Below are 13,258 nucleotides of genomic sequence, written 5' to 3'. Positions count from 1 at the left end.
CAGGAGACTGGCCCTGTAATAAAACGGGAGTAGGCAGAAAAGAGGATTAATTTCATTTGAGACTTCTGATTTCAAAGAGAGCTCTTCTTAAAACCTGCCGAGCACTTGTAGCAGTGTCCCTCCCCTGATGGGCATGTGTGATTGGTTCGTCACGGCTGGGATTCATCATGAAATCTAAATACAAGAGATGGGTTGCAGTGAAGTGCTGAGGGTCTCACATGACACGATGCCCCAGAGTTGACTCAAAACGTCAGCAAGGAGCAGCTCTGTTTGAAAAGAAGTCACATTTCAGTTTTAAGAGTGCCATGCTGTGGCCAGAAAGGGGAAATGCATCTTCAATTTGATTAAGTAGTGCAAAACAACCTTTGCCATTGTTCATATACCAAAGTCTTCAGCATTTGGGACTCAGTAGCCCAATTCAAATTTTAAACACTGTCTAGAAAAGCATGTTTGTTTATTAAATGATAAGAGCTCCTGTGGTGGATTAAAGACATGCCCAGAGTATTCTCTCTTGCTCACTGACTGTTGGGATACAAACACACAAAGATGCAATTCAGATGGGATATTTCAAAAACTAATTCAAATACTTTCAACTACAAAGCCCGGCCAACAGATGTAACATTAATCATAAAGGCACCTAATCAGGTTGATGGTCATCTCATACAAAATCACACATGTTGTATGCAAGCTTCCCATTCCACACAGCTGAAACAAATACTCAGAGACAAATCTGCTTTGAAAACGGATATGTATTAACGCAAAAACAGATATACACATTTTTATAATTGTCTGCTGGCATCAATTGGACAAGCTTTGCTTGGAAATGTTTTAAAGGTTCATAGAAAAAGCATTTCAGTGGCTTGTTTAAGTCCATGTTATTATATCTGTTGCATCCTTATTCAGTTCATACAGTGAGATACGGATCACCACCATCTTTTTTTCCTCCTCTCGGTCGCTTCCATGTCCACAGCTGCATTCCTTCCTGTTCCACTGATTAACGCAAACATTAATCAGACCTTCAGGTGATTGCTATAAACAGTATTGATAGTCCATTTGGCCTCGGTGTCAACATGTTTTCCTATGTTTATATAAAAGGATGGTCATGTGTCTGTTTACACCACCTGCTCATAAAACATCTCGCTTGTAAACTACTGCTAAAAGTTAATTCCCACGGGGCAGAAACTCAGTAAGGGAGAGGAGATGTGGTTAGTTTAAAAAAAAAAAAACACTGGAGCCTGAAAAAGAGGGAGGGAAAATGAAATTTGAGAGAGAAAAGCAAGGCAGTGACAAAATAAAAAAAAAATGGCAAAAGAGTTTTGAAAGAGGAAGTGGCTGCAAGTGAGAGAAATGGAGAGGAAGAGAAGGCAGAGCCGGGAGATCTTACAGATTTGAAACTGAGAGTATGACAGCTGCAGAGGGTGAGGACAGCTGTGTCTTTTTGATGGCACAGGCTAACTTTTGGATCCTGTCTACCTTGAATATGCGCCATGAATTTTCTTCATGTGAATTTCAGGATAGCACTTTTTCCTCTTTGACAGCCTCAGGAGAGAAAGGCAGACTTTCTGGTGAGAAAAAGACAATGACAATGTGGGTTTTTTTTTAGAAAGAAATAGATGACAAACTCAGCTGGGCTGTTGAATCTCAATGATTCTCTTTTTTTTACTCTCAAACATAACATCTTGACAGCACTGAGCCCTTATCCTGGCTAAGCCAATCCTTTGGGCTCACTGCAAAAGAATACAGACCAGAAGGGCTGATGTATCTAAAAATGGCAATTTTTCCCCATTCAACACAGCTAACACACTATCTGAAGTCTTCAAAGTCCACACACAACAATTGGGAGGGGAAAAAAACTCATTTTATTGTTGTGATACAGCTTGAGCTTAAAGCCCTCCACTCACAGTTTCCACAGCCTCTGATGCAACTTTGCTTGTGATTGTGTGTAACACGGGCCAAAGCCCGCATGATAAGAATCATGCTCATTCAGATAATTTAAAGCTTTTTCTTGGGAATTTCTTTCCTCAGATTGATCCCTTTGAACTGCTTAAATTAGCAAGGAAACACCATTTTCCACTCCATTCCCCAAAATGAATGAATAAATACATACAACTTGCGCTGTCTGTTAATAGATAAAAGAACCATATGGAGGTCTTGGAAAATACCTCGGGGGAAAGATAGAGAGAAAACCTCCAAATAAGGACTTGGTACAGTGAAGCAAAGAGGAAACTGTGTATTTAGTATTCATGATTTGATGACTGATATCAGTAATCAGCACGACATGCATATGTGTTGGTTTTCTTTTCGCATGCTGTGGATTGCATAATTCTAACTAGAAGAAATAGCTTTGCGTGGCTACTGCTGACAATCTGTGTTCTGTATGTTCACACCCAGTAATTCTCTGTGGCTGAAGTGGTCTGGGCACCTTCATAAAAACATATCCTGAACCCGGAACTCTGACTTATGAAGATATATGAATATTATTCTGTACTTTTTAGACTTTTCCTGCACTGCCCACCCAGATTATTAGATTAATTCCTTTCTTTTCAACATCTGGAAGCCATAGCTGTGGCTAACAAGTGCTGTAAAACCCAAGGACAGCAGCGAGGGGATCGTGCTATGAGGGCATTTATGTGGGTGTGGGACAGGAAGCTGCCACTGTGGGTAAACCTGAGAATTTAGCTTTTTTCTTTTTCTTTTCTCCATTTTTGAAAATGACTCGTGGCAGCCTCAGTTCTGTTCTAAAGTTCAGGACACATATTGGATAGCAGGGTTTTCATCAAATTGGCAACCTTCCTGGGACAAAGTAAAATACAATATAGATTAAGACATCAAATAAAATCATCGTTTGATGTTTGCCCCCCCTTCCCACATCATGTTGAGTGAACATTAAACTAAAACGTGGCAAGCATGCAGGATGATTAAAGGCAAGAATCCAGCCGGTTTTGGAAAAAATAAAAAATACCGGACACTTACAGTGACTCAGGTGAAATTCAAACATTTAAAAAGCAGGAAGGAAATATTTCTTTATCCCAACATATGCGATTTTTCCATATAACTGGCAAGTTCATTTAAAGCAAACCATTGAAATGCTGCGTTTAATGGTTAAATAGATTTAAACATTTCTCATTTCGAACAAATACGTTTCTCTTCCCAGTATGTGGTGGTTTAGACATTTTGTAAAGAGTCATCTTTGCCATATAAAAAAAAAACTTCTTGCATTGTTTAATCTTGTCCTTCTTAAAAAAAACTGATTCATGACATCATGCCAGGTTTTTTTGTTTCATCTACATCTCCAAAACTTAATGTTACTATACAACATCAAAGTGATGAGATGGCTGCTTTTGCCCATCTATTAAACAATGGATTATGCATTTGATTTCTGAAGAACAATTTTGAAGCCCATTTTTCTTCATACGGGGTGCAGCCATGTTACTCTGGTAGCCGATGAGAACACACCCTCTGTATGTCAATCAAAGTTTGCTTGACTACCAGCTCCTTCAATGGATCCCTGCCAAAATATCTCCCCAGCTGCCAGCAGACATATACAGCAGAATATACCGTTTAACATTTTCACAGCAATGACATGAAAAGTTACTGTCACGTTTAGGCGACAGTGTTTGTACAAATGGCTGGTTTCTGAGGAAGTAATTATGGCTAATCATTGGCTAAGCCAACTGTCAATCAATCTATATTATAAATACCTTTTTTTGCTTTCTGCTCTACAGCTAGACATTTTAACATGGGAATCAATGGAGATTGACTCGCTTTACGAGCCACCCGCTATCGCCCAGTTGAGGAAGAGCAACACATCTTAATTCAGCATGAGCTGAATGTGGAAGTAAGATGGTTGGCATTCGGGCTGAACCCAGCACAAAATGGAGGAAGGTGGAATTAAAAGAGGTTTACTACTTGTACTAAGATTCACTAAAAAACAAAAGAAATTTCAGGAAGTGGTCAAGGACTTCCTGCCAGTGATGCTGAGATTCTGGGAGAGGAGAGGAGAAAATACTTGGGATAATGTTCTGAATTCCAGTTGGTATATTTTCCTGAGGTGAGTACAGTCCAGTTGGCAGGTAGATTAAAATCTGATATGATTTTCCTCATACAAAGGCTCTGACGGCAGCAGTGCAGAGTGACCTCTACTTGAGATGGAAGTAAGTGAAAATCCTTTGGACTTCAATAAGATAAAACCTTGTAGAAAAGTAATGTTACAGAGTTCTTGACATGAATTGGGGCCATCGCATGGGTAAACAAAAGCACTGGAGACAAGATGAAGAGACGGTCACCTTTAAAGAGCCACACCAGCAGAAACCACAGGTGAGTAATATCAAAATCAGCCGCCAAAGCAGAGTGAAAACAGACACCTTTATGTTGTTTCTCGTAGGGCAGTGTCTATGTGACACGACAGGGACATCGAATCATGAATAGATAATACAGTGGGGCAAAAAAAGTATTTAGTCAGCCACCAATTGTGCAAGTTCTCGCAGAGAGAGGCCTGTAATTTTCATCATAGGTACACTTAAACTATGAGAGACAGAATGGGGGGGAAAGAATCCAAGAAATCACATTGTAAGATTTTTACAGAATCAATTGGTAAATTCCTCAGTAAAATAAGTATTTGGTCACCTACAAACAAGCAAGATTTCTGGCTTTCACAGACCTGTAACTTCTTCTTTAAGAAGCTCCTCTGTCCTCCACTCATTACCTGTATTAATGGCACCTGTTTTAACTGGTTATCAGTATAAAAGACACCTGTCCACAACCTCAAACAGTCTCACTCCAAACTCCACTATGGCCAAGACCAAAGAGCTGTCAAAGGACGTGAGAAACTAAATTATAGACCTGCACCAGGCTGGGAAGACTGAATCTGCAATAGGTAGCAGCTTGGTGTGAAGAAATCAACTGTGGGAGCAATTATTAGAAAATGGAAGACACACAAAACCATGATAATCTCCCTCAATCTGGGGCTCCACGCAAGATCTCACCCTGTGGGGTAAAAATGATCACAAGAACTGTGAGTAAAAATCCCAGAACCACACGGGGGACCTAGTGAATGACCTGCAAAGAGCTGGGACCAAAGTAACAAAGGCTACCATCAGTAACACACTACGCCAGACGTGTCTCCCTGCTTAAGCCAGTACATGTCCAGGCCCCTCTGAAGTTTGCTAGAGAGCATTTGGATGATGCAGAAGAAGATTGGGAGAATGTTATATGGTCAGATGAAACCAAAATATAACTTTTTGGTAGAAATACAACTTGTTGTGTTTGGAGGAGAAAGGAAGCCGAGTTGCATCCAAAGAACACCATACCTAATGTGAAGCATGGGGGTGGAAACATCATGGTTTGGGGATGTTTTTCTGCAAAGGGACCAGGAAGACTGATCCATGTAAGTGAAAGAATGAATGGGGCCATGTATGGTGAGATTTTGAGTGAAAACGTCCTTCCATCAGCAGAGCATTGAAGATGAAACGTGGCTGGGTCTTTCAGCATGACAATGATCCCAAACAAACCGCCCAGGCAAAGAAAGGAGTGGCTTCGTAAGAAACATTTCAAGGTCCTGGAGTGGCCTAGCCAGTCTCCAGATATAAACCCCATAGAAAATCTTTGAAGGGTCCCAGCGACAGCCCCAAAACATCACTGCTCTGGAGATCTGCATGGAGAAATGGGCCAAAATACCAGCAACAGTGTGTGAAAACCTTTTGAAGACTTACAGAAACCGTTTGACCTCTGTCATTGCCAACATATTGACCAAATACTTATTTTCCACTCTGATTTGCAAATTCTTTTTTTCCATAGTTTAGAAAATTACAGGCCTCTTATCTTTTTAAGTGGGAGAACTTGCACAACTGGTGTCTACCTAAATATATATATTTTTTTTTAACCACACTGTACGTCTTAAGACACATCCACGAATAATTACCCGAACCAAGTTCTGCCTGACTTAGATTTGTAATCCCTAACCCTAATCATTTTGAATTTAGAGTAACATATACAAGTGAATAGACCATGAATTATATAAGAACTCCAAACATCAGCTGTTCCGTATTAGGAAAATAGAAAGTGTCTGGAAAAATTGCTGCTGTTTCCTTTTGGCAATTACTACAGAATGATAAGGCGCAGCTCAGTGCTTCGTTGGTGTTGCAGTGACAACATTGTTTTTGGTCAGGACGATGTTTTTCTCCATTCTGGCTCAAACGTGTTTATTTACAGTGTTGGGCAAGTTACATCCAAAATATAATACATTATATATTACTAGTTACTGTCATTTGAAAGTAATTAGTTACATTACAATATTACTATATCTGAATTGTAATGCGTTACACTACTTGTGTATTACTTTTGAGTTACTTTCAACAAAATAGCAAAAAAAGATAAATCTTGTCCCACTGGCAGATTTTTCTACTTATTTCAAGTGAAAATTTACTTGAAACAGGTGAAAATTGTCAAATAAGTTATTTTTCTGGTGTTATTTTTCTGGTGATGACTCTAAATGTTGAAATAGCAGTAAAACGAAAGTTACGCCTGTAACTACGGTTCTATGAGTCCCTACTGACCGCCAGGCGGTGCTGTAAGCACTGGATATCTCCCCCTCGCGCATGCGCATGTCGAGTACAATACCAACAATGTCACGTCACCCGTGACCCCTGCATGACCCCCGGAAGGGTATATCTTCCGGCGTCAGCATGGGATCTTCTCCTAGAATCTTCTCGCGAGAGCACGAGGATTCGGAGTGACCGGCAGGCCTGGCGGTCATCCGGGACTCATAGAACCGTAGTTACAGGCGTAACTTTTGTTCTATTTCGTCCCTACTGACCGCCAGGCAGTGCTGTAAGCACTGGATGACGAATACCAACAATGTCACGTAGGATCCCGGTCACATACCTCACTGACCAGGGGCAGAAGGACCCGGGAGTAGAACCACGCCCAATGGTTGGGAGTGGCGACATTGATCCGGTAAAACCTGGAGAACGTGTCTGGCGACGTCCATGAAGTCGCGGTGCAGATGTCCTCCAGAGGCACCCCCTGCAGGGCAGCCAAGAAGCTGCGACGCTTCTGGTCGAGTGGCACCTCACCCCCACTGGTAAGGGGCGGCCACTGGCCCTGTGGGTGCGCTCGACGGTGTCCACCACCCAGTGGGACGGCGCTGTCCAGAAACAGCACGCCCCCTGTTGGGTCCACCATGGCAGAGAACAAGCTGCTCCGACCGTCGCACAGGCGCGGTAGCATAAGCAGCAAGGGCCCGTACGGGGCACAAAGGGCTTGGCCCACTCTCTGCAGGACCTAGGGCAGGAACGCCACGTTCGGCCACAACGTAGCCCCTGAGCTGACTGACAGGGCATGTAACTCATCGACTCGCCGATGTCATGGCGAGGAGAAAAGCTATCTCCATAGAGAGCCACTTCAGGCCCACCCGGGCCAAGGGCCCAAAAGGGTGGAGAAGAGAGGGCACCTAGCACCATGGGCAGGTCCCACACTGCTCGGGGGTTTATATTCATGTTTATGTTCTGGTTCTCTGGAAAGCGTCTAGAGACAACATCTGTTGTATTAGACGCTATATAAATAAAATCGAATGGAATCGAAAACTGGGGCCTTTGGGCTCCTCGGGGGGGGGCAGCCTCAGAGCCCCCCTGAGAAAGAGAAACCAGCCGGTGGCACCCCACGGTGGCATTCTCAACCAGGGCATGTTGCGATGAAATGGCCGCCACATACACCCTTAAAGTGGACTGAGCACGGCCACCATCCAGGAGGGACCGAAAGGAACCCCAGGATCGTGGCCACGGGGCAAAGAACAGGGTCCTCTGACCCGTCTGCACACCAGGCAGAGAATCTCCCCCACTCGCACTCATACCAGAGGCGGGTGGGAGGCACATGGGCATTCGAGATGCCAGCCCTGACAGGTTCAGGACAGCTTGACAACAATGGGTCGGGCGCCGCAGCGGCCAGACTCAGAGCCAAAAACGACGGGGTCGGGGTGCAAAACCTGAATCCCCGGCTGGAAAAGACGGTCCCTCTGGGGGGCGTCATGTTGTGTCGCAGCAGCAGTGGAAACTATGTTTCCCCGGTCGGAAGGGGGCCACCAAGAGGAGCCCGTGAGCCCTCTGGAGGACCCTCTGCAAAGGCGGCTTGCGCCGGGAGAGGAAGTCCGTCACCCGGTTCCTGTCTCCAGGCAGGAACATCGCCCGAAGGCCGGGCAGGCGAGGAGCTGTCCACGCTAGGAGGCCCCGGGACACCTGCAGCAGCTGTGCAGAGTCGGGGCCCCCTCTGGTGGCCGATCAAGGAACAGTGGACACACTGTCCGACCGACCCGGCACGTGCCTCCCCCACAGGAGTTGCAAAAAATGTTAGTGTGAAGTGCAGAGCCCAGAGCTCCAGCACGTTGATGTAGCGCGTGCGGACCCGGGAGGACTACTGATGACAGCCTCCCGGCAGGGAGGGGCCGGAATGTTTGCCGGGTCTCTGACGATGGTCATCTCAACCCGGCCGGAGATAGGAGGCCGGTGTCGGAACTGCAATACGTACCCCCGGGCTAGGGTGGAAACCACCCGGGCCCCAATGAGCAGGCAGCCCAGTAACCGAGCTGCTGCCGGAAAAGTAGCTGACGACCGGCTCCGTGGCCTTAGCGCCGTCTCCCCCGGGCTCCGGACGTCCCGGGGGGGCGACGGTCGGGATCAACGCCCCGACGCTGGTGGGACGGTCCGCGCACAGGGGGGCGAAAGTCACCAGCAGGCTGACTCACAGACCGCTGAAAGCCGCGCCGGCCGCCGTGGGCAGGCGGCCGGGGGCGAGGCCCGGGGGCCGGTGAAGGGCCTCCCGGTGTACAGGAGGCGGCCGCACCCCTGTGAAGGTACACCAGCCGCTGCCTGGTCTCATCAGCCAGGGCGGTGCGGTTCGGAGCTTCCAGGGCAGTTGCCCCAAACAGCTCCCCCGGTCCTGCCGGTGCCTGACGAAGAACCCTACGAGCAGTCTCCGTCAGGGGTGACTGCGCCAGTCAGACATGACGGCGCGTGTGCACCAGGGTGGACATCAGCCGCCCCAGTTCCCTCGTTTGGGAGGCAAAAAGCCTGTAGGGATATGTCACACATGTCCTGTGTGGAATCATCCACCTGTGCATCTTGCAGGGAGGTGGAGAGAGCCAGTAGCAGATGAAAAAAGGGTGTTCCCCAGCCGGCCGATGCGTGCCGCTGTTTCATAAGCCTTACAAATATGCCCATCAGTAATACTCTGGGTAGAGGGGCACTTGGGATCTGGCTTCAGAGCCTCATCAGGAGCCACTATCAGTGCTGCAATGGAGGGCTCGATGGGGGGGGCATGTGGTGGAGACCAGCCACAGCAGCGTCCTCCATCGCCGTCAGAGCACGGTCATCAGCCGGCTGTGACATCTCTCCAGCATGAGTGCAGCTCCCTCAAAAAAATCCGACGAAGACGGAATGTGAATTCCACCGGAGAAGGATTGCGCCTGTGGAAGGCGCTAGAGGCCACCTCCGCACGCGGTGCATTCGGCTGCAAGTGTGCCAGGGCAGTGCGGATAATGCTCTGCACGGAGGAACAAACCGTCCCCTCCCGAGAGCTCTGGGCAGATGAGTGCGAGGAGAACCCCGAGCGCTGTGAGGCCGGGTCCCCTGATGACACGTTGAAGTGGCTCGCCGAGGCTGCAATGGAGATGGCGTCCTCCGGCAGCGGCGGTGGCGACCCCAGAGCAAACTCTGGCATGGCAGGTTCCACCTGGCCAGTACCAGGTTGCAGATTGAGGAGGGGCGCCGTCATCTGCTCCATGTCGGCAGCCAAGCGATCTACCTTCGAGGAGAGCTGGCTCGTCATCCGCCGTCGTTTGGGGGCCCCCACCACTCTTTGCCGATCGCTTCAGAGAAGACCCCGGCTGAGATGAGGGGAGGCTGGCCAACGGCCCCGCTGCTCAGGGCCGAGGCACGACACGCAGAGGTCCTGGCCATCCGCAGGGTCCAGGGCGGCCATGCACCCTGGGCATGAACGCTCCATCACAGCGACCGGTGGGAGAGGGAGCGGACACGCTGCCGTCGCCACGGATGTGCTGGCAGGAGAGAGGAGCGGACATGCTGCCGTTCACACGAATGTGTCGGTGGGAGCGGTCACGCTGCCGTCACCACGGATGTGCCGGTGGGAGAGGGGAGCGGACGCGCTGCAGTCACCACGTAGGTGTCGGTGGGAGAGGGGAGCGGAAACGCTGCCGTCACCACAGCGAGCACGCTGCCGTCACCACCAATATGCTGGCGGGAGAGGGGAGCGGTCACGCTACCGTCAGCACGGATGTGTCAGTGGGAGAGGGGAGCAGAAACGCTGCCGTCACCACAGCGAGCACGCTGCCATCACCGCCAATGTGCCGGCGGGAGAGGGGAGGGCCACGCTACCGCCAATACGGATGTGTCGGTGGGAGAGGGGAGCGGAAACGCTGCCGTCACCACAGCGAGCACGCTGCCGTCACCACCAATATGCCGGTGGGAGAGGGGAGCGGCCACGCTACCGTCAGCACGGATGTGTCAGTGGGAGAGACGAGCGGACACGCTGCCGTCCACACGAATGTGTCGGGGGGAGCGGTCACGCTGCCGTCCACACGAATGTGTCGGTGGGAGAGGGGAGCGGTCACGCTGCCGTCACCACGGATGTGCCGGTGGGAGAGGGAGCGGACGAGCCGCCATCACCACGTAGGTGTCAGTGGGAGAGGGGAGCGGAAACGCTGCCGTCACCACAGCGAGCACGCTGCCGTCACCGCCAATATACAGGCGGGAGAGGGGAGGGCCACGCTACCGTCAACACAGGTGTGTCAGTGGGAGAGGGGAGCGGAAACGCTGCCGTCACCACAGCGAGCACGCTGCCGTCACCGCCAATATGCAGGCGGGAGAGGGGAGGGCCACGCTGCCGTCACCACGGCTATGAGAAAAGGCAAAAATAGGCGTCTTTACTCAAAAAGAAGAGAACAATCCTCTCTCGTTTCTTTCCTTTTTTTTTTTTTCAAAAGAAAAAAATAATCTGCAAGGAAAAAATAATGTCACATTAATAAAGTGGGAGAGGGAGCGAAACGCTGCCGTCACCACAAATGAGCCGGTGGGAGAGGGGCGTGGCCTTCACCACGGCTGTAAGAAAGACCAAAAAAGGTGTTTGTATTGTTTTTTCCAAAGAAAAAAATAATCCCTTTCTGTCTTCTTCTTTTTTTTTTTTTTTTTTTTTGCAGAAAAAATAACTGCACAGAATGTTCAGGTGTCGGGCGCAGCCAACAGCTTACCTTCTGTCAGCTGGGCCAGGGGGGCGGGGCGGGGAGACGCCGCCGCCGCCGCAACGAACACCAATAAATACCAATAAATACCGCGCGGCCACAGCCTCTTGGAGGACGACAGAGATCGTTACTCCTACCTTACGGCACGAAGCTGCACGGGGGCCGGCGGTTTTAGGGAGGAAAGGAAGAAGCTTTCAACCAGCCTTCTATTTCCGTCCTGTACTTCAGCGCGACGCGAGAAGAATAAGGAGAAGATCCCATGCTGACGCCGGAAGATATACCCTTCCGGGGGTCATGCAGGGGTCACGGGTGACGTGACATTGTGGGTATTGTACTCGACATGCGCATGCGCGAGGGGGAGATATCCAGTGCTTACAGCACCGCCTGGCGGTCAGTAGGGACGAAATAGAACCACATTCATTGATGAAATGACATAAGGGATGGAAAGGAGGGATGGCAGTTTTACAGGGGGGATGATTTGGACCGTTTTTATTTCAGGGGGGATGATTTGGACCGTTTTTATTTCAGGGATGATTTGGACCGTTTTTATTTCAGGGGGGATGATTTGGACCGTTTTTATTTCAGGGGGGGATGATTTGGACCGTTTTTATTTCAGGGGGGATGATTTGGACCGTTTTTATTTCGGGGGGGGGGGGTGATTTGGACCGTTTTTATTTCAGGGGGGATGATTTGGACCGTTTTTATTTCAGGGGGGGTGCCATCACATCACCCCTCATCCCCCCTCAACTCGAATACTTCTCACACGGAACTCAGAACTTCTTCATAAATAACTCCCAGAGAGAAAAAAACACCAGCAAGCTAACAAACAAACCAATAAAGCTCTCAGAGTTAACAAAACGAACCAGCAATCAACAACTCGCAGCTGTTTTAACCTCTCCTCCTGATGGGCTGCAGGTGTGGTTTAAGGCTGATTTATGGTTCCGCGTTACACCAACGCAGGCCATACGCCGTGGGTTACGCGAACTACTGCATACCCTACGGCGAAAGCTCTGCGTCGATTTAACGCGGAACCATAAATCCGCTCTCACAGCGCGACTGACTGTGAGCCCGGCTCGGGCTCCTCGCCGCGCGCAGCTCCTCGCCGCGCGCAGCTTCTCGCCGACTCCGCGCTCATATATATTTAATAAATGTATAAAGCCCATATATTAATAAAGCCTCACTTGGCCGAGCCCTAACGCTGAGACCATGGTAGATTTAAGTTACACGCGGACACGCCGCACTGTTGACTTTTCCCTGCCGGCTCTGCTCACTGAACAGTCCCCACACAAACAGTGTCCAGCGGCGCTATGTTCCGCCGCGCCGCGTTCCCAACGCTTTTTTCTGTTGTCGGGATGTCTCGCGGACGCGGTGTTGGTGAATTCTTTAAAAAACAACAGCTAAACGGGTTAAAATGCGTTGTAACGCGCGTTACTTAGATTGTAACGAGTAAAATATTACCGAAAATGTATTAGTAATGCGTTATATTACTGCGTTACAGCAAAAAGTAATACATTACTGTAATTGCGTTACTTTTGTAACGCGTTACCCCCAACACTGTTTATTTACACATTGCTAATAAGATCTTTGCATGTACACGTTGCACACCAATGTGTAGAAGCCTTAAAGGGTACAGGACAGAAGTCATCATGTTAACAACTCTCTCTGCCTCCTCTAACCTTCATATTAGTATTTTTATTTGACCACAGAAACAATGTCAGTTGTGCACTTCACATGACAAGACATCACTTAGCAAATTGATGAAAGTCAACATTGTCGTGTACTGAGATGGAAGTTGTGTCTCAATGTTCAGCAGTTGAAAGGAGTCAAGAAAAATTTTGCAATTGTACTGTATTTTCTTTGCCTTTGTTAGAATCATATTTTGTGACCTATTACAACTGTAAAAAGTAGTAATCCTATCATGTCTGGATGATAATGTTTTTGTCAATTTGCATGTTTTCCTAAAATTTGTCATTCTAACCATTCTTGTGTATTACAATTATGAAATGAATC

The sequence above is a fragment of the Cololabis saira genome, chromosome 13, assembly GCF_033807715.1.
Source record: "Cololabis saira isolate AMF1-May2022 chromosome 13, fColSai1.1, whole genome shotgun sequence".
In the NCBI taxonomy this organism is placed as follows: domain Eukaryota; kingdom Metazoa; phylum Chordata; class Actinopteri; order Beloniformes; family Belonidae; genus Cololabis; species Cololabis saira.
This window is presented reverse-complemented; position numbering follows the sequence as displayed.